Genomic DNA, 25,595 nt, shown 5'->3' on the forward strand with positions numbered 1-25,595 from the left:
GCAGTGCAATTCAAACATAAATTCCCCATTGAGAAAACACGGAGATGTTTGTAGTTACCAGGGCCTTGTGCAATAACTTTGGGTGCAGTGCTTTTATTTACAGTTACTGTTGTGTAGAGCTGCAAGCACCCTAGGAGTTAACCTATGCAAAGAGGAGCATATATTCTTTCAAGGCACTTGTAGCTGTCATTTTATTTTTTGAGCGTTATGAATGGAGGTATTGTTGCAAACAGCTGTACTGTGAAGGCATTTAAGCCAGTTATTACTGCCTGTGGTGTCTGCACTCAAAATGTTGCAAACACTGAAATTATGATTTACAGAGGTGGAAAATGTAACTTTTATAAGATCTGGCATGCCTGGCTCTGTCTCTTTCTATTATTGGACAGATTCTTTTGCAGTGATGATTCTTAAGCTCAGTGTTTGTAATCCTAATGAATTCAAAAGGGATGGCCAGAATATATCACAGAACATGTAATAACATGTTAATTTGGAAAGCAATATGGTAACACTGATGTTATTTTTAATGTATTTAATTATTTCTCAGTATGTTATATTACATGGAACATAATATGAAGACTTAGAATATAGTAAAATAATTTTTAAATGTTACGTATCTTAGATGATGATGAACTTGGCTGAACTGAACTGAAGTGACAAGTATATTTTGGAATTGGAAAAAAACTAACTTGATGTTTCCTGGAGGAAGTCTTTGATATATTGTCTGACAATTCACTTCCTTCCAGTAAAAATAACCATCCTTAATAACTTTAGATCTGCTGTCACACCCAGTTCAGTTGACTAATCTCTGCTAAAGTTCCTTCTTTTCTTATTTGTCCCAAATCATGATGTAACCCTTCACCTAGATCAAATTGTCCCTTTGGTTGAGATCAATACAGGAATTCAGTATTTGGGTTCCCTCAGTGTTTCATGGCTTAGCACAGCAAATCCCACACCAGTTTACATCTTTTGGTTCTTGGACCAGTTAAGAGTTCTCTCCAGAATATCTGCCAAAGAGTAGCCAATAGAAAATTTCTCAGTTAGTTTACAAGTTAACAGAAGGTAAGATCTCTCTTCAATTTGTATGCAGGGCATTGTCCAGATACTATTGTGCTAATCTAACTCTTTAACTTAAAAGATTTTAAAGGTCACTGATTTTTTTTTTTTTTTTTGAAGGGAAGGCATCTTCTAGTTCATCTAGGAAAATATTCTCTGTTTACAAATGTCTTGGTTAGGATGTTTTGGGTTGCATGTAACACAAAACTGATTCAAACTACCGTTAGTAAAAATGGGAATTCTGGGGCTCATAGCACTGGATGTTCTAGGTGACAGAAGAGGCTTTATCCAGAGCTCAGGCTCTGACCAGGCCCCGGTGCCTTCCCAGTTTGTCGTACAGTACAGACCACAAAACGGGGATAACAGCTCCTTAGCCACGTGCTTCCTCACACTTCCACTAGGAAAGAGTCTGCCTTCCTGGTAATTCAAACCAAATCCCCCAAGTGAGTTTTCCTGGCCGTGATTGGCTTGATATGGGTCATGTGCCACTCTTTCTTTTGAATTAACCTCTGTGATTGATGGGATTGGATTTGCCGAGTGGGCTAAGGGAAACAACTTCCAGTCCTGGAGGTGAAGCCAGGATCAATGCCATACTAACCACATTTTAGGGACATTCGGGTTGTTGTCTTGGGTCATGGATGCTAGAGAGGTAATAACAAACTGCAAGAGCATAAGTATGAAAGAATCCAAGGGTGTTGGCCTCGTCACATACTAAGCAGCATGGCTGCATCTAGAACCTGATTCAATATCATTTGTCAATAAAGGTACATAAACTGCATATAGTCATACACTAAGCACTCTGTCTTGGTAGATTTGTGGAAACATTGCAGTTGCCTAGCACAGTCTTTATCAACGCGTGTTCTGAGATTCATTTCATAAAAGACCTGGGGTGTCTGGGAAGAATGCAGATTCCGGGGCCCCAGCCCTGATTTGCTGAATCAGAATTTGGGTGGGACTCCGGGATTTGTATCTTAAATATGTTTCCTTAGCAAATCTCTTGCATATTAACACATGCACTGCATACGTTGGTGTGTAACCCACAAACTTAGCGATTAACAAACACTCCACCACATCTTGGACGGTATTTGGAAATGTCTTCTCTAACATTTCTTTATGTCGATATTCTGGTTAAGATTCTAACTGTTTCTCACCAATAATCCAGTCACCAACCCTGTTAGGAGGATTGTAAGGACGTGCTAAATTTATCAGGTGAGGAGGAAACTCTGCGGAAGACTGACAGGCACAGCGGAAAACCATCTCTGTGCTACACTCTCAGGGAGTGTCCACAAGTGTAAAAATCGTGGCATTAAGACCAGCAGGAAAAATATAAATATATTTGCTATGACAAATACATCAAAGAAAGCATGCTATTACCTAATTATATATATTATTTACTTTTCAGAACTCTTCTCAGTTGTCTTCAGGATACGATTGATACCTTAACAATTTGCTCAATGTGTGCTACTTAGATAGTAAAAGTAGGGTGTTGACAGTAACTATTAAAAATCATATGAATGCTGACTGTGACTTAAAATAAAAAATACAACACTCACTGTGTTTTGTCACATCCCTGTTTTTGTCTGACGGCACAGATCCCAGGACAAATTTTCCACCAGTTTTCCTGGAAATGACCTAGATAGAACCTGCCATCTCCCAGGTAGCTTCCATGGAAAGCCCAAGATGACTTTTGCCATCTAATAAGCAGTGTTTCTCGGATATCTATTGGGGCCTGATTCTTAATATTGCTTTTAGAGAGTAAAGACTGCTTGTAGCGCAACAGGAAAATTAAGATTATCATCAGAGTAAATCTGATTATTTTCACTGCATTTCTTACAATGCTATAGATTGTGAGATGTGATATTGAACTATTGTCTGTTTAGGAAGAAGTTGGCATAATTTTTACACGCTGCATGAGGAGAAAATAATGTAAACAGAGTGGAGAAATAAAATTCCATAAACAACAGTGATTTGCAATAAAATATCAGGGGTGCCTGGCTGGCTCAGTTGGTAGAGTGTGAGACTCTTGATCTTGGGGTTGTAAATTCAAGCCCCATGTTGAGTGTGGAGATTCCTTAAAAATAAAATCTTAAAGAAAAGAAATAAAATATCAGTGGAATATAGTCTCTCCAAAGAACAATAATTACTGAGTATTTACAAATACTGAGTCCTTAGTCTTACTGAGTATACCAAACTGTATTCTAAGCAATTTACATTGCAGTAACTTATTTAATCATTAGAACAACCCTATGAGGTAGTTTTTGCTATATACCCATTTTACAGTTTTTTTTATATACCCATTTTTGCTATATACCCATTTTGCTCTATACCCTTTTTACTGGGGCAGAGGGAAGTTAATAAATTTGCCCAAGTTCATACACCTAGTAAGTTAAGAAATTGGAATGTAAATCCAGGCACTGTGGATCCAGACCCGTGCTTTTAACCACCAACCCATAGAATGGTTACATAGAATTTTAATGTGTCATAATAAATCAAGAATTATATTAAAATTTCCTGATAGCTTTTAACGGTGAGTTCAGAGGAGCAAAGGAGATAGAAAAACATAGCAACTAACAGTAGTATATAGCAGTATAAAGATTTTATGGCTCTGATTTCAGGCCATGTTCAATCGCTGACAAATACAAGATTTGGTTTAAGAAAGGCCTCTGGCGTGTGCAACAAGAACTAGATCTAAAAATATGGACCACCGTCCTCTATGATGACAATGTCATTAATCTACCATTAGCTGGCTAGTCCCTCTGAGCTGGTTTCAGAGACGTGCCTGCAGATTTGTTTAAACCGTGCAGAGTTTTTCATCTGATCAAGTGTGGTCAGTGTAGCCCATGTGTGTTGCAAATTCGTGTATGGTTAGGAAACTACACATGATCACCCTAGAATTTCCTCAGTACCTAAAACCTCTGCCTTGTTTTTCTAGCAATTTTCCTAACCAAAAGGCAGATGCTGTGTGATGACAGCAATGCTATATATAGCTATGAATGTTTAAAGTTTGTGTTACTTCTCAAGTAAACTTTTAATACTAGCGATGAAAATAATATAATCAACTTGAAATCTCACCCATCATGGCAAACAATTATTTGCACTTTTTATGTATCCCCCTTCAGCCTTTGTCTTTCTACGAACAGAATTTTATGTTTATAATCTTGCTGAATATGTAATTTTAGATCCTGGTTTTTGTTTTTGTTTTACCCAACATTTCCCAGGCTCCTACAATTTTTTTTAATGTTTATTTATTTTTGAGAGAGAGAGAGAAAGACAGAGTGTGATTGGGGGAGGGGCAAAGAGACAGGGAGACACAGCATCTGAAGCAGGCTCTAGGCTCTGAGCTGTCCGCACAGAGCCCGATGCGGGGCTCGAACTTGCAAACTGTGAGATCATGACCTGAGCCGAAGTCTGATGCTTAACCAACCGAGCCACCCAGGGGCCACCCAGGTGCCCCCCAGGCTCCTACAATTTTTATAGTTGTTATCACAATGGCTACACAATCAACCATTGAGTTGATTATCCTATTTTATAAAACTATGTTCCAATTGTTGACACCGTTGTTCACATTTTTCCACTCATTTGCCACTAATAACACTGTGAAGCTGGGTTTAGGCCACAGGCCAAATCCTGTCCACTACATATTTTTGTAAATAAAGTTTCACTGGAACACAGCCACACGTACTCATTTGCATACCATCAATGCTGCTTTCTTACCACGATGGCCCACAAATCCTAAAATACTTATTATCTGGCCCTGGACAGAAAAACACTGCCAACTCCAAATGATTATCGTAGTACCCACATTTCTTCTGCATTTTGGTTAATTTCATAAAGGTAAGTTCCTGGGACTGGATTTACTTGGCCCCAGTGTAGGAATGTCATATGGTCTCAAAAAGATGTTTGCTCCTCTTTAGTATGAAAAAAGCTGTTTCCCTGTATATTTATTAGGTGTTTTTTCTTTGATGAAATGTCTGATCATATTTCTTATATGCTAATCTATTAGAGTCCTAATGCTGTACTTGTTAATTTGTATGAGCCTGTGGATGATTTTCTGACTTACATTAAAAGAGCCAGCAATAAGATGTGTTGGTTGATAACCAACTGTACATAGATACATATAATTCATGCAGGCATTCATTAAAGCAGATAGAGAAGTCAGCTCATAATAATTATGAATACCACCTTTTAAAGCTAGAATATCTGTGTTACTGATGTAAATAATACCAGTAGTTCTTTTATGACTCTCTAAATCTGTAAGCTGAACTCCTGTAAGGAAAATATGTCTTCTTTACGTAATGAAAATATTTGCTTATGTAGTATTAAATTTCTCATTTGTGTAGGACTCATTAAAGTAGACACCCGACTCAGTTCTGGTCCCAAATAAAAGAACCTGTTACAATAATCTTTTTCCTCAAGATGCAAAATGTTGACAAGCTGGAGTCTCTCCCACTCTGGCTGCAAAAATTAAAGAGGGCTGTGATAAAATTATAGACGGCAAATCTCTGGCCAAATACAGGACGAATTCCCCAGACTGAAATGCAAAATAGCCCCAAGGAGAGGGAAGTAAGAAGAATTTACTTACAGTTGTTTATAACCCTAAGGAAGGTTTTTAGGCACGTATCTGTTGGTAATATCTTGAAGATATTACATCAATGCACTTTAATTTCCCCTTTAATATCATGTTCCCTGCCAGCTTCCTATGTCTACAGGTGGGCCTTGAGGCTCAGTGCCCTACAAAATAAGAGGACAATTCTGCCTAGAACAAAGATAGGACTGATCAGCTTTGGTCACAGAGCTGAAATTCTCACAGAGTATGTAGCTGAGGCAAGAATTTTGAAATCCAGGCTTTGGTGAGAAGGAGATTCCTTTTCTAAGTTTCTTTAGGTCCATTAACATAACAATGTGGTTGATTATCGTATGCAAAGTGTAACTGGCAATCAGAATTGGAGAAGAGAGAAATGAGAAATACTTCCCCTTTGACCTGAGAGACGAACTAGCTGAGTACAGAAGACAGAGGGCGGTGCGATAGGTATTACCTTTGTAACTCCTCATCCCTGGGAAATACATTCCCAGACTCCTCCTAGTGGATGGCTGAAACCACAGATAGTACCAAACCCTACAGATACTATGTTTTTTCCCTAAACATACACACCCCAGATCAGGTTTAATTTATAAATTAGGCCCAGAAAGAGAAGAACAGTAGCAATGAAATGGAACGATTATAACAATATGCTGTAGTAACCGTTTTGTGAATGTGGTCTCTTTCTCAAAATATCTCATCGTCCTGTACTCACCCTTCTTCCTGTGATGCTGTGAGATGATAAAATGCCACGTGAGGAGAGCAAGTGGAGGGAATGACGCAGGCATGTGACGTAGCAGTAGGCGACTGTTGACCTGCTGATGCTACGTCAGAAGGAGGAGCACCTGGTTCTGGACCTCTTTGAGGTGATTGCATGTAACCGAAACCGCAGATAAAGGGACTCCCGGATGGGGCAGGACGCAGCCAGTGGCCGTGTTGAGCGCAGTGTAAAGGAAACAGTGCCTAGTGACCGTAGGAGGATGTGCCTAAGGCAGAGGTGCTGGTTCTCGTGCCTTGAAGGGCCACGTGGGACACCCAGGTGTTCTTCCATGCTTCGAGAGAAGCTGGGAGGGCCTACACGGAGCTCAAAAGGGCTACAGTCTGTGGAGACAGGAGTGCCCTAACGCCACGGTTAGGGCCACGGAACCTAGTAGCCCTTGCAGCTTGACGGTCAGAGGGGATCCACTGCCCCCCCCAGCATTCAGAAGCCTAGGGCGCAGGTGGAACCATCAGATGATTAGAGATTGTAAGGACCCGAGGGACTCATTTTTCTTAGTCTCTACACACCCAACTTCTTGGTGTCAGCCAAATGTCGTGGCTAAGAGCACGGGCTCTCAGGTCAGGCTGCCCAAGCTTGAATCCTGGTTCCAAAATTTATTAGATGCCCAATCCTGGTAAAAGTATTCATTTTCCTCAATTCTCAAGTAAAGATAGGGTTGTTATGACAGTTTAAATATTTTTTATAAAATGCTTGAAAAGGTGCCTCACACAGGTTAACCCCTCAACTGTCTCATTGATTTACGTGTTCTTGGGGGAGGAGCTGGGCGTTAATTTGAAAGAGGCTGACTCACCAAAAGAGACCATATAAGCTAAAGAGAACGAGCCCATTTATAATAATTATGTTGATTCCACTCTGCCCAGTGTAAGATTAAAATAGTTACAGGAAAATAAAGAAGTTGCATTTTGTTTGTGTACCTGGGTGCGGTACTTGAGAATTTGTGATTTCGGCACAGAAACATAGAGCCAAGAACCGTCTCTCATCCCTTTTGTGCCTCTCGCCACTGTTGCTTCTGGACTATAACCAACCTTCTAGACCAAGTTATGTTCAGTCAAAATTTCCCTTTCCACACCTCCTCAACTCCTTCTCCTGACTTCTCACCTTCACAACCTGAAATCTATGATTCCATCTAAACGGCTCCCCAGCATCACCAATGCTGCTTCATAAACCCAGCGAAGAATTTATAAACAAGTTTCTACTCTTTAACCTCCTGCTGTGGACATTGTTGTTGTTGTTGTTGTTGTTGGGCTATGTGACATGGCTGTTTGTTGTTTTAGTTCTTCCCCTCTAGATGCTTCCTTTAACCTCTGGTAGAGACTCCTCCTCTCTTGGTTCTTGAAATGGTTTTCTGGTGCCATAGTTGGCTCTCGGTTCTTCTTACTATTTTTCCTAGTGTCCAACTTATGACATCAGTTGCGACTTGGGAAGGCAAACACATCTAAATCTGAAATCTGGACTTTGTTTTTGAGTGCAAATACCACATATTTAATTGCGTATGTAATGCTTCTTCTTACTTGGGCGTCTCATGGATTCCTCAAAGTCAACCTATCTCCAGCTGAATTCACTCTTCATTCCCTACTCCCATTTTCAAAGTTCTCCAACTGTATGGTAAATGACATTCAACCCAGAACCTGGTGAGTTATCCTACCTTTCCTCCGTCTCCATCAAACCCTATCAGCAGCCAATTCTGTGGAGTCTGCCTCTTTGATCCCTTTCCTATCAGACTTTTCCCCTCCAGATCCTATCCTCGGCTTCTGCCTGCTTTGCTGCCCTCATTGAGTCTTGCCTAGAACACTGCAAAACCTCTATATGTTACACCTGTCTTGAGTCAGCCCACCTCCATTCCCGCATCAGAGAGATCTTTGAAAATCTAAACCAGAGCATTTCAGTTTCTTATTTAAACTCCTTTAATGAATCTCCATGCCTTCCAGCAATAGTTGTGAGTTGTAAGTCTGAATTTGTCATACAAAATTCTTGTTGGGGCCAATGCCTCATCCTCTAATCTTGCCCCATGGCCACACCAATCCAGAGATTCGGCTCTATCCTGCTACTGAAATTTATGCAATTTTACACATTCGGCCCTTTGTACCTGCTGTTCCATTTTCTTAAATGCTTCCCCTTAGATAACCACCATACATCTTTCAAAATTCAAATCAGTGTCACCCTGAGTGACCTTTTAAACTGCCCTTAGTTCCATACCTGCTTCTCTACCTGCCCCCTGCTCATTATTCACTCATTGATTAGCTGCCTAGTGTCCTCTATGAAAAACCTGAACTTCTTTAGCTATAGTGTTTGTTTTGTTTTGATGCCTTCCCTAATGAACTTTAATCTCGAAGGCAGAGATTCCTAACTACTTCTTTAGTGCCTGGTAAATGGTAGGCACAGAGTTAGTGTTTATTGAATAAGTTAATGTATGAGTGAATGAGTGTGGCTTAATGCAGGTGAATGGATCTCTGGGAGATGCACTTGTGTGAGATCAAAAACTAATGAACATCTTTACTCTTCATAACCATGGGAAATGGGCAGTGGCTTAAATAGCAGAATAGGTGAATACAAATGCTCTTAACTTACACAAATCTCTTACACAAATATCCTCCACATATTATTTTATTGTATATTTATCATATCATTATAATATATGTCATAATTTATTATATTATGGTGCATAAAAAGTATATGTTATTTAACTTATTTTATGTTTAGTCTATAGGCCTTTTTGTAAGAAAAACCCTCTTCCATGTTCCTGTGAATTTATTCTTTATTGATAGATACTCTTTTAGCTTTTAGCCATGTTTCCTCTGGTATCATTCAGTGAATATATAATCATCCTACAAGAGTTTACATGAACCACATATCATTGTGCAACAAATAATAATTGCACAAGTTAACCTATAAATTAGATTTAGGCACTAACTAGGATAGTGTCTGGGCATGTTAAGTGATGTCTCTATATCCACTGTTTGGGACAGCCATTTGGCTGTCCTATAATTTCAAATGCCATTTTCATTTTTCTTAAGCCCTAGGAATTTGGCGTGATTTCATTTTTGGGAGTTGACACTTTATTACTTCCTCCTGGGTTTCTTTCTGTCATGAAATGGAACACTTTTTTTTTTTTCCTCAATAATCCCTCCCTCGATGGCCCAATAAATAAATAAATTGGGAAACTTAACTCTTACAACTTGATGTTCTTTCTTAGGTGTTTTTGGAAATTTTCTTGTTTTTTTGTCCAGAGAATCATCCAATGAAAGTGCCTTCACAATCTGGTTCTTATCCTTTTCTCTGGACAGGATATCCAGGTTGGCCCCTGAGGCCCCAGGAATGAAAATAAAACTTCTTCATTGGGCTTCCTCCCACATTTTTCCCAAAGCTTCAGACAGACCTTCAAGCTGTGGAAATTTGTGGAAGTCACCTCCTTCATTCTTAGAAAACTTCTCTTTCACTCCAAGCTTGGAAGCTTAGACCTTAAATATGGTTTAGTTTTTTCACCTTATGGTATATTTTGGTTAACAGCTATTCTTAGCATTAATTTAGTTTATTTTATCAATTACTTTTCCTTAATAGTTTTGTGTAAGAAACTCTTCTCCTCCCAAAGAGACTAACAATATTGTCCTCTATCTACTACTAAAAGATCTAGAAATTGGCCTTTTGCAGTTAAGTCTTTAATAAATGAGAATTGATTACCAATTACCCAGGCATCATTTATTAATCTCTCCCCAAGTAGTCTACAGGATGTCTGATATCAGTCAAATATCAAGTTTCCACATGTGTGATAAGCTTCTGGCATCTGTTTTCCTCTCCATTGGTCAATCTGTCTGTTTGTGTGCCAGAGTCACATTATCTTTATAATGTCACATTTATAAGTCTGGATACTTGGTAAGGCAAGTACCCCTTATGTATTCTTCTTTAGAAATGTCTAGTCTATTGTAGACCCTTTGGTCTTCCATATAATTTTTAGAATGGGCTGGCAAAGTTTATAGGAAAAAAAGTTTCAGATGTTGATCTGAAACGGTATGGAAAGAATTGACATATTTACAACATTAAGTCTTCCTGTCCATGAGCATGGTATTTATCCGTCCTGTCTTGGATACTTCTTGTACACCTCTGCAAGTTCTTTCATTCTAGACACAGCTGCAGTGACCAATTCCATGCCAACTTCAACTAGCTTCACATATGTGGATAGGACAGTGCCTCACCTTGCCCTAAACTTATGTCAAGTCTTTTTGCTTTCTAGGCAGGGTCTTTTTTATTGTAAGATGTTTGCGGGAAACCACTCAGAACATACATGTCACATCCGGGAAGATGGGGTGGTTCATACCCTGTTAGGCACCCCTTGATCGCTGGAGAATGGGAATCAATAGATGCAACTGCCTTCATTCACAAGGAAGGGAGGTAGTGAGACACTTTTCATAAAGCTTTTCAGATGACTACATGGCAGCAAATATTCAGTTGCCTATAGCAACAGCCAACTCAGCAATTCAGTAATGCAACCTTGCATTGATTCTCTCTCCTTCCCTGTTTAACTTCCTTTATCCCTCATTCCTTCCTGTAAAATCAGACTAATAAATGACTTTTACAAAAGGCTTTTTCTCAGGTTTCTACCTTTAGGGGGTGGAGAGACCCAGACTGAATCAAGCTTCTTTTAATTATGTTTTCTTGAGTGACTTTTAATACAGATTAATAACATTCTGTATACATCTCTGTGTATCTTTTGTTAGACTTTTTTTTTAGGTTATCATATTTTCTTTTAAACAGTTTTCTCTTTTTTTAAAATATTTTTTTAATGTTTATTTGTTTTTGAGAGAGAGAGAGAGAGACAGAGCATGAGTGTGGGAGGGGCAGAAAGATAGGGAGACAGAATCCTAAGCAGGGTCCTGGCTCTGAGCTGTCAGTGCAGAGCCCCATGTGGGGCTCCAACCCATGGACCACGAGATTATGACCTGAGCCGAAGTCATATGCTTAACTGACTGAGCCACCCAGGCGCCCCTAGGTTATCATATTTTTATTGCTATTGCAGATAGTGTCTTTTTTTCACAATATTTTCTATTAATTACATTAATTGCTAATGTATAGAGATGAGTTTAATTATGCATATTGATCTTATATCCAGTCTCTTTGCTAAACTCTCTCATCCAATTAAACCTATCTGTATGTCTTTTGGGGATTTTCATGTAGACAAACACATTTTTTCTGTAAATAGTGACTCTTCTTTATGCATTTTATCTGCCTTTATATCTTTTATTTCTTTATTTGTCTTACTTCTCTAGCTCCAGTATTGAATAAGAGTGGTGAAATTAGGCACCTGCTTTTTCCTAAGTTTTAAAAGTAGGTTTCTAATATTCTTACTATTAAATATGATGTTTTCTGTAGGATTTTGATAGATACTCTGTTTTTAGGTTGATAATGTGCACTTCTGTTGCATCTTAAAATTTTTTAAAGTCATGATTTAATATTAATTTATATCTAATGCTTTTTCTGTTTCTCTTGATACGATCTTAATTTAACAAGATAATGATGTTTATACATTTACTACATTGAAATGAACCTTGCATTTCTGAAATAAACCCAGTTTGGTCATGGTGTATTATTATTATTATTATTATTATTATATATAACTGGGTTTGATTTGCTATGATTTTGAATAGGCTAATTGCATCTACATTCATGAAAGAAATTGGCTTGTAATTTCTTTTCTCTTTCTCTTACAGTTATTGTGTGATTTTGTTGTCAAAGCTATATGGGCTTTGCAGAATGAGTTGGTTGGTAATTCCTTCCTTGCTATAATTTGAAAGATATTTTTTAAGATTGGAAAGACCTTGAGGACTTGGTAGATTTTAACTGTTAAAGCATTTGGACTCAGTGTTGTTAAAGAATTATTATTTTTTTAGCCACTGATTCAATTTCTTTAATTGTTAGAGAAGTCTTTGGGTATTGTAGATCTCCCTGAGTCTGATTTGTTAGGAAAAATTCTCTAGACATGTATTCATTTCATCAAAGTTCCCAAATTTTTTGGCATATTTTTTTTTTCATATTCTCCTGCAACTTTTGCTATCTCCTTACTTTTATTCCAAACATTTTTTGTGCCTTCTCACCTTTTCCTTATAGTTGTGTTGGAAGTTTATTAGTTTTTGCAAAGTCCAACTTTTGGCTTTGTTGATCTTCTTTATTTTTTTTTTTAAAGTAATCTCTACATGCATTGTGGGGCTCAAACTCACAACCCCAAGATCAAGAGTCGCATGCTCTACCGACTCAGCCAGCCAGGTGCTCCATATTTTATCTTTTAGTAGTTTTGTTGATTTATTATTTTCTAACTCCAAACTCTTTCCAATATTTTGTTAATTTGGGCATGTGGCTCATTAATTTTTAGCTTTTCTTCTTTTTTTAAATATAATGTAAGCTGTTGTTATTTTTCAAAGTACCATTTCTGCTATATTCCACAATACATCTCAATGTTGAGCCTTTTAAGTATCTATTCTGATTTCACCTTTGACAACTGAGTTCTTTAGTAGTGTGTTTGACAAACTGGCTTTTTTTTTTTCTTTATATTTCGTTAATGACACCTAGTTAATTTGCATTGTCTAAAGTGAATGAGCCCATAACATAAACCAATATTTAAAAATTTTTGAGATACTATTTATGGTCAGTTATGCAGTGAATTTTGCATTGTGCATGAGAAAAATACTTATTTTCCAGTTTGGGGGTGGAGGTTTGGTTAACTGTGTCGTACATTCTTTTCCATCTTAATTTTTTTCTCTCAACCCAAGTGAAAGAAGTGTGTTGAAACCTCCCATCCGATGATGGCATTACCAGTTTCACCCTATAGTTCTATTAAATTTCACCTGCTATATTAGTAGATGCATATAAATTTATAATTATCATTCTGGGTGAACTGAGACTTTTATGATCACATAATGACCTTCTCTATCCCTGAAATGTTTTTTATCTTAATCTATTTCTTTTCTGATAAACGGTCATCTTTTTCTTCATTTATAAACTTTACATGTCATTAGGTTATAGGTATGTTTTTTTTTTTTTTCCAAGCAATCTGGCAATCTCTTTCAACTGCCATGTTAAATTTATTTACATTAATTTTCAGTATATGTGCTGTCGAAGCGAGCACTACATTCATTTTCATTATGGATATTTTAAAATTGCTTTACTCTTTTTTTAGGATTTCTAGATTCCCTGCTTCTTCTATATTTCTTGTTTGTTAAATCAGTTAAGTGAGTTATTTTTGAAAATTAAACACCTTATTTCTATTATTTTCATAATTACTTCTCAAATATTGCCATGCATAATAAAATAATCCCATTCTCAGGGGATTAGAACAATTTAACAATTTAACTCAAATGACCTCATTGCAGTTTTATTCTATTTTGTCAAAATTTTAATTCTCTTTTTTAAAACCCCATAAACTTGCAACATGTTTTATAGAGACAATACCTCTTTATATTTATTCACATATTGACTTCTCTTTTGTTTCCCATTACTCCTTTGATCTCAGACCATCCTTTTGGAGTAATCTTTCTTTCTCTTCAACTATCACTCTCCTTTCTTTTTCAGCATAGATCTGTTTGAGGTTTAAAAAATTTCTCATTTTTTAAAATCTGAAAATGCTTTCATTTCACCTATGGTAACTCAAAAAATTTATTGATGTATAAGTCATATGTAGTTAGGCATATAAATTTTATATATACAGCTAAATAAATTTTGCACATATAAATATATCCATTAAAATTCTGCATGTACACATGCACACGCACACACGTACACACACACACACACACACACACACACACATTTAACCACCCTCCAAATCAAGATATAGAATATTTCCAACCACCTAGCAGGCTCATTCTTCTTGTTTCCATTTAGTATACTCCAAAAGTACTGTTTTTACATTTATTATTGCAGATTAGTTTTAAAACTTCACATTAAGATAATTTTATAATGTATACTCTTTTTTTTTTAGTATGGCTTATTTTATTCAAAATTTTGTCTATGTGATTCATTCCTATCATTCCATGTAGCTGTAACTCATCCCTTTTCACTGTTGTACAGAATTGCATTATATGCAACTGTCATACTTTATTCATTCTATTGTTGATTGATATTTGATTTGTTTGAACTTCTTTGGCTATTATGAATTAAGTTGCTGAAAACTTTTTCTATATATCTTTAGGGACCATAAGCCCTTATTTCTTTTGTGTATATATTTAGGAATGGAATTGCTGGGTAATAGATATAATAGGAATGGAGTTCTTAGTTAATATAATTAAATATATATAAATATTTTATATATATGTTTACTTTTAGTAGGTATTGCCACAGAGTGTACTAAAATTATTATACTAACTCATATCATAGAAGCAGTAATAAGAGTTTAAGTTGAGGGTGCCTGGGTGGCTCAGTTGGTTGAGTGTCTGACTTCGGCTCAGGTCATGGTCTCGCAGTTCGTGAGTTCGAGCCCCGTGTTGGGCTCTGTGCTAACAAACAGCTCGGAACCTGGAGCCTGCTTCGGATTCTGTGTCTCCCTCTTTCTCTCTCCCCCTCCCCTGCTCACGCTCTGTCTCTGTCTCTCAAAAATAAAAAAAATAAAAATAAATAAGTTTAAGTCACCTTCTTACTCTTGCCAACACTTGGCACTATTTATCTTTTTAATATGCCGTTCTGATATGGATGTGGTGGGATTTCGGTGTAGTTTTAATTTGCATTCTCCTAGTAACAAAAGATTGATGAACATCTTTTGTATTCTTAACGGCCATTTGGAAATTCTTTTGTGAACTGCCTGCTCACATGTTTTGCTCACTTTTAATTTTTTTCTTATTAATTTATAAGTTTTTTTTTATATATCACCTTTGTTCTTAAAAAGCAATTTTGCTAGTACACAATTCTCACTTGAAATTTCTTCATGCTTTTATCCTTGATGGTTCATGGTCTCTAGGTGCTGGCTTCTTTTTAATTTACTTTGGTAGGCAAACACTGTGTTCTGTTTTGTGGATTGCGAGTTTCCATGATATTTATCTTACACATTGTTCTTTTCCATCCTTTTTAGTTCCTCATTCAAACGATCCAGTTAGACACATACAGACTTCCTTCTACGCTTCCTATGTCTTAACCTCTTTTTGTGTCTTCCATCTCTGAGACTCACTTGTCTGCATTCTTCTTGATTCATAAGCTTTTTTCACCCCTAGTCCACTGATCTCAACTCATCTATATCTGTTTTCTATTTAATCTGTCAAATGAGCTTTTAATTTGATATTTTTTAATTTTTTTATTTCTATAATTCCTTCTGGAGCACTTTTCCAACATGCCTGGTAATTTTGGTCTTGCTCAATAATTCAAAACAAGTGGAAAGAATTCTAATACTCCCATACCTGAAGACTTTAAAGGTCTAAATTGGCTGTTTCTGCTGACTTCAAGGTGATTTTTTTCCCCACGTGTGTATGCTGATCTTTCATTGTACATTCATGCTGTCGATTTTACTCCAGGGTAACCTGGGAGTTAAGAGAATTTAACTGACAGTTAAACTTGCTGTAAGACATATGGAGAAGCTTGCTGCGATTATAGAACGTGTTCTTTTGCAAAATCTGAAACTTACTAACGTATCATGTAACTTTTTTTTGGCCTGTTTACTAAGTGCCAGATGCATTATCTAAAGTTTCTCCTGAGAGGATTTGCATTTGCTGTTAGTAAGATTCAGGGGGCACTATACATTCTAACTTCTTTAGAAAACACATCCTCAAAATGTACAAGGTATGTTTCTCTCTCTCTCTCTCTCTCTCTCTCAGTTTAATATTATCTAGACCCTGCCAAGTCCCGTGGTTCCATCAGTCCGGGCTTCAGCCTCCCTACCTTGCTGCCATGCCGGTCTAAGCCTCATCCTGGCCACAGAGATGAACCGGGCACCTGCAGGCAGGTTAACACTGCTCTTCTCTCGGCCCCTCACTGACCGCTCCAGTTTCCTTCCACTTTGAGGGGTTTGGGGAACCTCTTGGAGATTTCTTTCACCTCTTGTGAGCTCAGCAATTACTCTTTATGCAGAATTCTTTCTGCTGCCAGAAAACAGAAGTCATCCTTTTCCCAGACAGATTATAAAGAGGCCATTTTCACAGTGATCTACAGTTTCGAATGGTGCTCTGTGGAACCCTCAGGGCCACCTTGGTGGGGACCGTGGTAGTTGATGGGGAAGGAGATGAATATGAATGGGGTGGGAACAGAGAGACAAAAGTCCAGGCCCTTTAGCCCTGGCTTTATGTAGCATTTTTCAATGTGGCCTGCAAATGGGATTTTAATGACAGAAGGGTTCCAAATCTTTAACATTTACCCAAATCAAATGAATGATTTCATTATTCCCAGTTAAGTTTATCCATTCCACACAGCCCTAGAAGATTTGGGGATGATTTAATGTCCTTTAGGAAGTACAGGTTTTTAATGTCAAAATAGTGTAAACACACAGAAGCAAAAAAAGAAAAATCTAGCATAGGAAGAAAGCAGTCACTGCCTCAGGAGAGAAGATCATACTTTAAGGGAAGATTGGACAGAGAATTGATCAGAGTGGGTAGATTTTAAGAGACCATAGTAACAATAATAACATTAAACGTGTCATAAACCATGATGTTTCTCTGTTTAACTTTGATTCATAGGAAACTACTCATGCCATCAGATTCATTTACTCATGATATTACAAATATATATTGAGAATTGCAGTTTGTTCAAACATAGTCTTCTTGGAGATCTGCCTCCAGGTAAATTGTTTTGCCTGATTTTCATTCAATCCATTTTTATGAGTCTGTACTAAGTCAAAACACATACTGGAAAAACAATTATATTAAAGTCAAGATTTGTATCAAAATATCACCATGTCTCTGAGAGTGCTAAGCTTGCTGTAAGACATGTGGAGAAGCTGGCTGCAATCACAGAACAAGTGCTTTTGAAGGATCCTGAAACTTACTAACATATAAGTCTTCTTCCGTTTTTTGTCTTTTTTTTCTGGTGTGTTTAGGAAAACAGTGTGTTTACTACGTGCCAGTTGCATTATCTAAAGTTTCTCATCCAGTTGTATTTAACACTTACAACTATTAAATTGTACACACTTCATTTAAAAAGAAAACTGGGTGAAAGAAGTTCAACAACTTGATAAACGTCCTGTAGACTGTAAGTGGTGGAACTAAGTTTGAAACTCATGTCTGGCTCCAAAGTTCCTGTGTGTGCGTGTGTACATATATGTATATGTGTATATATATGTATAAAATTTACGTGTACATATGTGTGTGAGGGTGTACATATAAGTCCATACTGCTTATTCTGGAAAAACCATTCTCAAAATGTAGAGGATGCAGGTTTCTCTCTCGCTTTTCTTTAGTTAAATACTGTTTCTTTATTTGGTCATCGTCACCCATGAATGTGGTTGTCATGATTCAAATTTCACAGTTAAATAGCATTCTTTTGCATCTTATTTTATAAGATTTCTGCTACCGTAATAGTTTTTTGTTCATAGAAATCTTGTGAGACTAGTTAATATTGCTCTTTATTTTTTTTTTTAACGTTTATTGATTTTTGAGACAGAGAGAGACAGAGCATGAACAGGGGAGGGTCAGAGAGAAAGGGAGACACAGAATCTGAAGCAGGCTCCAGGCTCTGAGCTGTCAGCACAGAGCCTGACGCAGGGCTCGAACTCATGGACCGCGAGATCATGACCTGAACCGAAGTCGGACGCTCAATTGACTGAGCCATCCAGGCGCCCCAATATTGCTCTTTAAATAAAGAAAACAGAAAAAAATGGTTTGTGTGAAGTCACAACAGACACCTGACTGAAGTCGAATCACATTAATATCCTTGGGGAACTTCAGAGCCATCTTCTTACTGTAAGTTTCTTACGTTAAAATGTCAAGGAAAACCCACTCTTGAAATTATTTATGTTAGATAAACCTATCCTTTTAGATAGAAGAGCGGGATTTCTGATCCTTTTTTGGTGCTATCTTTAACAGCTCCAAAAAACCTTCTTAAGCGCATACCATAAATACTTGCCCTTTCTTAGGACTGTCAAATATATTTTATTAACTGACTCCAGGAGCATGTGGATAAACTCTGCATAATGGCCAAAGAAGCACAGTAAATTGTTTTGAAAAGTAGAATGAAACCTTGCTGTTTTTGCATATCATCTTTTCTTTGTCCTGTATTTCATAGTTTTCTGATCTGTATATTAAATGAGAGAAAGGCATTGTAATTTTGGTGAGGTCAACACTAGGATACATAACTATGCCTTTTTAGTTCCTATGGTTCATATTGATAGTTTTAGGTGCTTAAGGGAAGTGACAAAGAGCTCTCTGGTTATGTCATAAAACTAAAACTGCCTCTATTTATGAATTAACTACTTAAATACTTAAAGTAACTTTAAATTAAAAAAAAAAAAACCCTTAATGGTCCTGTATTTTATAAACAAGTAAGAAGAATACAAGAAGAAAGCAAGGTGAGTGAAGACATTATTTGACCAAGAGACAGAAAACCAATGCCTTGGTTAAACCACTTAAGCCATTTGGCACTTATCTTTTTGGAACAATGAGGAGACTGTACCCCAATAATCAGATCTTTTATGCTGATGCCTACAGCTGGCGAACCATTTATATAGATGTTATAGGTAAAAACCCAGCAGCAGCAGACTGCTCTACTTGAAGTCAGAGTGTATGTGTGACGTATGTGTGTGGAGAGTGTGTGTGAGTGTGCCATATGTGTGTATGCGTGCACATGGATGTGCATGCACAGTGTGTGTGTGTGTGTGTGTGTGTGTGTGTGTGTGTGTGTGTGTCTGAGTCTGAGCCCTGGTCTGAGCCCTTTCCTGCAGAGAAACTGCCACAGCATTCCTTGTACTTGCAGGACTTTAATTTGAAAATCATTATTTAGAGAATTTCTAAAATCCAGCTCTGTTATTTTATGAATTCTTCTTGCTTGGTTAAAGAAGACTCACGTACTTGTATACAGTTAACATAAATCTCGAGTTGCCGAAAATATTTTGCTTAGAAACTAGCCATTGTGATTCCTCGAGTATAATGTGAGGCAGTTTTTGATATTCATGTATGCGATATATTCAACTATAAATCAGAGAATACATTAAAGAATTTTACATTTTCCTATGGGAAGTAACTTTAAAATCATAGCTGAAAGGCCAGGAAAATAGGAGTGGCTTTAGGAGTATAAATGAGGCTCACCGTAATTATCACAATCAATTACACAGTTCACGTAACTAAGGAAAAGCATGTGGGGAAAGAATACATCTTACGTGGGGGGAGAAGGAGAAAAGAAGAATGCATTTCCCCAGAAGAGAGAAGGGAATAATAATGAGAAGTTTGGGAAAGTTATTTGTTATAGAATCAAGACTAATATGCCCAGAAAGTGGAACCACAAAGATTATGCTCTCTGGTGTCAGGCAAGCTGGCTTCGCAGCACACTGTGAAAGGGTGCCGTGGTGAACATCTGCTTTCAACAAAAAAAAGACAAACGTCATGGTACCAACAATTCCAGGCATCTTACCAAGAAGTCTCTTTGCTCAAGCTAATTTATGTGAGATGCGCATTTCCAGTGTCTGCCGGAATTCTAGGCAGTTTGTTGGTTTGGTCAGCGAGCCGATGGCATGGCAGATCAGATGTAATCAAACGGGTTGCTGTCCTCCCTGCGTGCACGGGAAGGCGGGCTACTCTGAAGGCCTCCAGGGAAGCTCCTGGGTACATTGCAGAACGGCACCCAACAGAAAGAAGGGCTGCAAGACCGAGCACAAAACCTGCAGGCCTGGGCTTTAGAGATGTTTTAGATATTTTAAAAACACACTCAAGGCTTTTTCAGTCTATTCAGCTTGCATTATGCAAGGAGGCAATTAGAAACCTGGTAGCCGATTTCAAACTGTACTTCCTCTACTCCTCGAAGAAGCTCTTCTCACACAAAGCCGCATTCTCAGACATCCTCGACAGTCATTCAGTTGGCAGTAAGGGCCACATTCAGACGCTACGGAAACGCATTTAGAAAACTACGTGAGAGAAATTGTGCCATTTTGCAAGGTTAACACGGTACTGAGACACGAGTATCAGATAAAATCTTTAGCACACTTAAGGCTTTTGTTGCTAATGCACCTGTCTCAATTCTGCTGCCTAATAACACATGCTCAGACGGTCCGCTAAAAAGACCGCAATGACGATATTAGTAATAAGTCAGCACAACTACCAGGATGCTCTTAGACACTGAATAGCAATGCAGTCAACTTGCAACTAAGTCTACAGAACTATCTACAGATAGTTGATCTAGAACTGACAGTAAGAAGTCAAACCCATCACAAATGAGAATCCCCAAATTCAAAAATGCTGTATTAATATTACCAACAGATCCTGGAAGGTAAGAATATAGATGAAAGAACATTTTTCTAAGCGGCTCTGGGGCAGTGAACTGACACGGAGACAGGGAATTAACTGCATTTCGTGCAGCATCACTGAGTACAGTCTGTGAAATGCAAAGAAACAGTAGCAGAGGAACCACCAGGATGCATGATAGTAAGAAACAGAATCTCCAAGTGACTCACGATAGAGAAAACTAAGTAAGTTAACAGGGTAATTGTTTTTTACTTATAAAATTTGCCATTTGTTTGAATCAACAGAGATATTTTACTCATTATTCTAGATAGTCCAAGATACCTGTGGAACTTATAGTTGATGCCCTCCTGCTTTCTGGAGCCCATATAAAAACCCTTACCCCTAGCTGCTCCTGGGGCTATGCTCTGTAGGATACTCCCACCTGCCAGCAGAATATGTTTTTCTCCCTTTAATCTATCTATTGCCAGTTCCCCCACCCACCCCAAGTCAGACCTAGATTGGTGGAGAAGTTTTTCCTTCTCACAACTGCCGGTGCTAGGCACAAACACCGTGGCTTGCACTGCCGAGATCGACATCACAGGACACCGGACAAAGCTGTTGCCTTTGAAAGCAGGTGTAGCCGCAGCGACTACTTGCCCCTCACGGCCTGGCCACCTGTGCCTAGCTCCTGCCCTTTCATGTCCTCAACTGCTGCTTGAAAGGCAGTGGGTCTGTCTGGTGGGTGGAGCCCCCACCGTGCAGGGTGACCGCTGGATGCCAACCCCCCAGCCGCCAGGGCAAGGTTTGGGCATTTTCAGTTTCAATATTAGTAACTGGACCCTCTCTCAAAAGGTTCTGGATACCTCTTAAAGAAAGAGAGTTTTTTGTTTTTTGGGGTTTTTTTTCACCTTAAAAGAATAAAACAACTCTCTGAAAACACCGTATAGGCTTTGAAATCTGCCAGGCTTCTTTACCTGGATTCTAGGGAAGAGCAATTTTTTTTTTTTTTTTTTTGTCTTTTGGCCGAACATTTAGGAATGCTCATTTCCGATCGTAGACCGGACACAACTCGAGGCATTAAATCTGCGACGTGGCATTTAGCCCTACACATAATTCATGTGTTAAATACCTTGCCTATTAAGTGCAAAGTTTACACGTCACGACAAGATTGCTCTAACTGCCAAATTAGAAGCTCAGGGTGCTATGCTCAAACAATTTTGCCTTAAACATCATTACCAGTAATAATCTGTGGGATCGGAGTCTGGCTGGATGTTTGGCTGGTGATGTGTGAGGTGGAAAGGAGTACAGCTGACCGCTCATCAGCTCAATGAGCTAAGCATGGCTAAGCAGCAGAGACTTGCTTTTATGAGCTTGTCCAGTATAGGTCTATATAATTTTTATTTAGCCATTTATGAGTCAGGAGACGCAAGGCTGTCTAATTAAAAATGCCCTTCTGTACAGGCTCTTTTCAGACCCAAACCACACTTTCAGACAAAGGAATGCATAAATATACGTGATAACTGACTCTAATGACAGGAAAAGAATGTGATGAAACATTTCCTGATAAAATCTGGTCTCAGGCATGCAAAGGGGATGAGGACTCCTCTTCAGTCACGGTGATTTACAACATAAAGGGAGACATTCTAAAGGGTGAGGTAATTTTCCTCTAAATGCAGAATATATGTATGAAGAAAAGCAGAGGGCCTTTGTGTTATCTGGACAAGGAAAAATTATAAATGTTCCCTAGATGGAAAAGGGAAATCCCATTTGACAAGCCAGCCTTCCTTCATGGCCTTTTTAGTTTCTAGGTACCCAGTCAATGTTTCAATTCCTCTTACAAGTTCGCAGTGCTCCTGATTACAGAGCAGTTAGGCTTTGTAAGCAACGTGAAAAGGACATTGTTTCTGGGCTTTCTTCCGTTGTTGTTTTAGAGCATGCCTCTAGACACACGTCCCCTATTCTATTATGAATCTGGCATTCTTCAGAGATATGGAATGCAATTATAATGACCAAGGATCTTAGTGTTTGAAAATGAATCTTTAAAACTAGACACAGTTGTTAGAACACAATGGCAAGGCCTTCAGTATACATTCCATGCATCTTGGAGGTAGTGGAATTTACAGAGACCTCCTTGCACACATGCTATATATTAATAAAGCCCAATGTGACAGTTAGCAGAAAGATAGTTTATCTGATTTCTTATCTTATAGGCATTCACTGTTGAGCTTCTCACAGAAATAGCTTTAGTTCTCTTAGGAATCGAAATTGAGAAAATACACAAACAAATAAAACTCTAAAGCAATAAACAAATATTTCATCTGATTCAAAAGAAAGGATTTTCGCAATCAAAAGAATCGTCAACAGAGTAGCTTGCTACCTGCATGAATAGCGAGCACCTGACAGATTTAGTGTTTACAATGCACATTATATAAGAAAAACAGGCAAAATCACATGTTTTACACATGGATGTGCTTCCTTTGTAACAATGGAAGTGGTTTTAGTAAAGGATATGGAAATACTCTTAGCTGATTTAAAGGATATGTTTTCAAAGAGTCCGAATTATTTACTGAAACAGAGTTCTTAAACTAAGTGATGGGACTAGTGGCTCACAACTGCACCAGAATAATGGATAATCTTTTACAAATATCCATGCAAGTTAAATATTTATTCTGTTACAAATTTAAGAACCAGATAGTTATGAGTTTTTACTTTTTATTTTTTAAAAAAGTGTACTTATTTATTTTGAAAGAGAGAGCACAAGTGGGGGAGGGGCAGAGAGTGAAGGAGAGAGACCCTCCCAAGCAGGCTCCATACCATCAGCCCAGAGCCCACTGTGGGGCCTGAACCCACGAACCCGTGAGATCATCACCTGAGGCAAAACCAAGAGTCTGACACTCAACCGAATGAGCCACCCAGGTGCCTCCGATAGGACTTTTTAAATAATGGCCATCTACAGCCTCAGAGACTCTGTCTTACACTTTAACCTGCTTTTCTCACCTTTTTCATCTGAAAGGACTCTGACAACTGAACCCTTGGCTTTCTGGTTGACACAGCAGGCTCCTGGAACGTGGCAAACAGGGTCCACTGAGCTCGGAACACTAGCACAATGGTCAATCTGTTGCCTCACAGAATTACAGTGGGAAGCTAGAGGTAGAGCATGTCTGTTACCTCCCCTCCTCCTCCCTGTCTCTCCTACTCCACCGCCCTGTCTTTAGATTTCCACTGGTCCTCACTTTTTTCCCCTTGACTTGAGGAAAGCCTTACGAGTCAGAAAAACCTTTGTGTGACAGCATACCTCAGTCCTCGTGGAGGACAGCTTGCATCTAAATAAGATTTTGGGTGGGGGGACCTTTTAAAGAAGGTTTCGCTAAAGGAATCTTTCTTGGCATCTTTTGACGCCCTAGCCCGTCACAACACGTTTCTTTCCTCGTTTTCATTCATTTACTGAATTGGGCTTCCTCTGTCACCGTTTGGGGGCTCCTCTGCCCACGTGTTATACGTTGGCATCCCTAGTGTTCTTTCACTGCCTACTGCCTGCTCTTCTCCTTCCAACACTCTCCCCAGTGACCCCATCCATGTTCATGGTTCCAGACACCCACCTGCCCTCCAGCCAACACCTTTCTCCTGAGCTTCAGATTCATATTCAACTCCTTTCTGGAAATCTTCATGCCATGAACTGAATGTTTATGTCTCTTTAAAATTCAGATGTTGAGATCTTAATCCACAGGGTGATGCTATTAGAAGGTGGGGCCTTTGAGAGGCTAAACCCTCATGAATGGAATTAGTTCCTTTATAAAGGAGGCCCTAGAGAGATCCCTCTTTTGTGCTATGGGAGGTCAGGGTGAAAAGACATGGTCTATGAACCAGGAAATGGGCTCTTACCAGACACTGAATCTGTCAACATCTGGATTTTGGATTTCCTAGTCTCCAGAACTCTGAGAAATAAACTTCTCTTGTTTATAATCCACCCAGTTTATGGTATTTGTTATAGCAGCCCGGAAGGACTAAGACACTTCACCTTGCTATCCTTAAATCATCTTAAATGCAACTTTCTCCAAACAGAATGCTTTGTCTTCTGGACACCCTTGCTCTCTTCCTGGTGTCAGTTGGTGGCATCTACATGGCCGCACAAGACAGAAAACTGATTGACAGCAAAACCTAAACCCAGTTTTCAACTGAGCGAGGGCTCCTGGGCAAAGGGAGACACGGGAAGGCCACGAGGGAGTAGAGAATCCCACCTCTTTGTTTTTGAATTTGGGTTTCTCGTTCCAAGTTCTGCTTGACTGCCATGGAGGATGGCCTTGAGTCCAACTAGCTCCCTACAACGAATAGAGACCTGGAGTGGTAGAGAGAACGGGAGTTTCGTTTTTGTGGCGAAGTGAGGCATATCACTTAGTGGCGGTTGCCAGCGATAGAACGGTCAGGGCCTGTGTGATGGTGCCACGATGACTTCAGTGTCCCAGGCTATTGTATGTTTAACTCCTCCATCCTTGGCAATTAGTGCTTATCCTCAAGGTCCACAGAAAAGGCTGCTGAAGCTCCAGCCATCATACCCATGTTCTATTTAGAAAAGAAGGGAGAGGAACAAAGGAACTTTCCAGCAGCTGTGTCCAATGCATTTTTCTAGCTTTTCATTGGCTACTTCTAGAAGGAAAAGTGGCTGGAATCTTTTTCTGTACCTAATAATGTGCATGTTCTATTCAGTAAGATGACTTCATGGATAGTAGGTAGGAAACTAGCAGTATCTGGTACTGGGGATTCTAAAAAGAGCTTGAGCTTTTAAAGACATGTAAATGTTTGTGTCCCCTAGATTCATGTCACTGGCCAAAGCCCCTCCAGAGTTCTCTGGAAG

The 25,595-nt window shown here is 38.7% G+C and overlaps 1 long non-coding RNA gene across 1 annotated transcript in view; it reads right to left on the minus strand.

The window, feature by feature from the left end:
* The window catches only part of LOC113604704 (uncharacterized), a 133,670-nt gene extending 109,343 nt beyond the window's left edge, over window positions 1-24,327 (minus strand). The window contains exon 1 of the long non-coding RNA XR_003426732.2: window positions 23,741-24,327. This is a non-coding gene — a long non-coding RNA (uncharacterized LOC113604704). The remainder of the gene's footprint in view (window positions 1-23,740) is intronic.
* Between the last annotated feature and the right edge of the window lie 1,268 nt (window positions 24,328-25,595).

This window comes from Acinonyx jubatus, chromosome B1, assembly GCF_027475565.1.
Source record: "Acinonyx jubatus isolate Ajub_Pintada_27869175 chromosome B1, VMU_Ajub_asm_v1.0, whole genome shotgun sequence".
NCBI classification, from domain to species: domain Eukaryota; kingdom Metazoa; phylum Chordata; class Mammalia; order Carnivora; family Felidae; genus Acinonyx; species Acinonyx jubatus.